Here is a 2884-nt window from a genome sequence, read left to right as displayed (position 1 = left end):
GTCCCTCTAAATTTTCATCTTGAATCCGTTGTTCGAAACCTTAGGGGAAGAGGAAGTTCCAGTCAATCCATTTCATCAATGGAAGGACATAATGAGGACCATATGGAGGACCTTGGTCACATAGACCAACAAGGTATCCTCTACCCTAATGTGCATCATGATAACATGCAAGTACCATTAGGCATGCCGATGCCATTCGTTCACCCACCACAACAACAAGGCCAAGTTCCATTGGGAATGGCAAGGCTAATCTATGCTCCACCAGCTTCCATCATTCAAGGCAATCAAGGTGCCCATGTTACACCTCCAATTGCTAATCCTCCCCTTACTTTAAGAGATCACTATGTACCTAATGAATACAATGCACCCACATGCATTCAATTGCCACCATTTAGAGCACACCACTATGAGATCAAACCACAAACCATTCAAATGCTTCCTAACTATCATGGACTTCCAAGTGAAGAACCTTACAAGCATTTGGATGAGTTTTTTGAAGTATGTTCCACCGTGAGATATACGGACATGCGGAAGAGGTCTTAAGGCTTAAACTTTTTCCATTCACCTTTAAAGACGAGGCAAAATATTGGTTTAACAATTTTAGGCCTTTTTCAATAACTTCTTGGGCAGAAATGCAACAAGAGTTCTTGAAAAAGTACTATCCAGTTTTTAAGACTAATGCCATGAGAACCTCAATTCGGGAGTTTTCACACGGGGATGGGGAAACGTTCCATGAGGCATGGGAAAGATTCAATGAATTGCTTAGGAAGTGTCCACATTATGACATGCCCAAATGGCAATTAGTTCAATATTTCTTTGAGAGTTTATCAGACAATTATAAAGGCATGGTTGATGCTTCCATGGGTGGCTCTTATATTGATAGGCATGAGGATGACGTGTGGCATCTTTATGAGAGCATGAGTGAAAATTCCTTGCATTAAACTTTATCTTCCAAGAATGGTAGGAATTCAAGTGGAAGGAAGAGTGTTGGCTTACATCAAGTTGACCATTCCAATGAAATAGCCGCCGAGATGAAATCCTTATCTCAAAGGTTTGATCAATTCTTGATCAACCAAAACTCGGCAAATCAAGTATCTTCCGTCCCTAACCATTCCCATCATGCATCCAATGAGACATGTATGACTTGTTCAAGTGTTTTACATTCTACTTCCAATTGTCCCCATGGACATGTGCAAAATGAGCATCATGAACAAGTCAATGCAGCTTTTGTTAATCAATGGAACAATCCTTATGGCAATCATTATAATCCTAGTTGGAGGAATCACCTGAATTTCTCTTGGAGAAACCAAGGGGAAGGCTCAAACCCTCCCCAAGGTGGTTTCCAAGGGAAATATGTTCCACCTCCAATGCAAAGTCAAGGTTCCCAAGGTTTTAGATCATCATTTCAATCACAAGGAAATCAATTTGTTAATTCTAATTTTCCTAATCAACCATCATATTCTCAAGGAAATGCTCGAAGTCCCGCTTTTGAAGAGAAAGTTTTGACCGCTCTAGACACTCCAGAGGTGAACACTCAATTGCTTCATTCTCATTCTTAATCCATTGCTAAGTTAGAAACCTAAGTAGGGTAAATAGCTAGTACTTTAAATGCTAGAGAGAAAGGGAAAATGCCTTTGAATGCCCTACAAAAGCAACAATGTGTTATGGAGACTCATTCCTCATCGAAAGGTTACACAATAGAGCATGTTAGTGCGGTGACTACCTTAAGAAGTGGGAAGATTGTGGACAACCAAGTGGGTATGTCTAATGAAGAGAGTGAACCGGTACAACCACAAGTTGACACCCGTCTTGTGTTGAAGAGACTTCATGGAAAAATTCTGAAAAGGTTTTTGAACCAAGAGCTCTATTTCTGGATGCCTTAAAAGGATCCATTTCAATTGACAAGCAAAAGGACAAAACAAATGAAATTATGGATGTGTTTAGGCAAGTGAAAGTTAATTTTCCACTTTTGGATGCAATCAAGTAAAATACGGCTTATGCCAAGTTTCTGAAAGACTTATGCACCCAAAAGAGGAAGAACAAAAGCCAATCACCTAGGAAAGTGGTCTTAACCGAGCAAGTAAGCTCAATTTTGCAGCATAACACTCTTTCGAAGTTTAAGGACCCCGGGTCACCTACCACTTCATGCATCATTGGAGATCATATCATTAATCGGGCTCTTCTTGACTTAGGAACAGGTGTTAATCTTCTTCTATACTCCGTATATGTCAAATTAGGCTTAGGAGACTTGAAACCAACGTCGGTGGTTTGCAACTTGTCGACCGATCCATCAAAAAGCCTAGGGGTATCATTGAGGACGTCTTGATTAAGATTGATAAATTCTTCTTCCCCGTTGATTTCGTTGTCATTAACACGGAACCGGTCCCGAATCCTAAGAGCCAAATTCCCGTTATCCTTGGCCGTCTTTTCTTGGCAACCACGAATGCCAACATTAATTGTAGGACGGGGATAATGAAGATCTCATTTGGCCACATGAAGGTGAAGTTGAATATCTTCAATTCGACCCCCAATTCATTTGACAAGCATGAAGAAGTGAATGTTGTAGAGAAATATCATGACCTTGAATGTGAATTAATAGAGTCTTTGTGCGAAACCAACATTCCAAAAAGTTCATCTTCAACCCTGAATTCCAAGAAAGTTATTTCAAAATCTTGTTTTGAAAGGGCATGGAAGCCCAAAGATCGTTGTGACTAAGGACCAAAAATTTATTTTGAGCCTAATCCAACAAGTTCTTTAGGGAACCATTTGTTGGGTGGAGTTCAAAGCATCTATTACCCCATCAAGGAGGGGATGCATTATAAGATGTTTGATCCGGGCTAAAAGAGCCCAACGTCTTGCTAGAGACGTTAAAGACTAGCAAGGC

The 2884-nt window shown here is 40.3% G+C and overlaps 1 pseudogene; it reads right to left on the bottom strand.

Moving 5' to 3' along the window:
* Positions 1–688: 688 nt before the first annotated feature.
* LOC132298045 (small nucleolar RNA R71) lies at positions 689–787 on the bottom strand (annotated as a pseudogene).
* Positions 788–2884: the final 2097 nt, after the last annotated feature.

Source organism: Cornus florida, unplaced genomic scaffold (genome assembly GCF_030987335.1).
Source record: "Cornus florida cultivar Cherokee Brave unplaced genomic scaffold, ASM3098733v1 CherokeeBrave_3.0.0_Hap2_Chr02, whole genome shotgun sequence".
Lineage (NCBI taxonomy): Eukaryota > Viridiplantae > Streptophyta > Magnoliopsida > Cornales > Cornaceae > Cornus > Cornus florida.
This window is presented reverse-complemented; position numbering and strand designations above follow the sequence as displayed.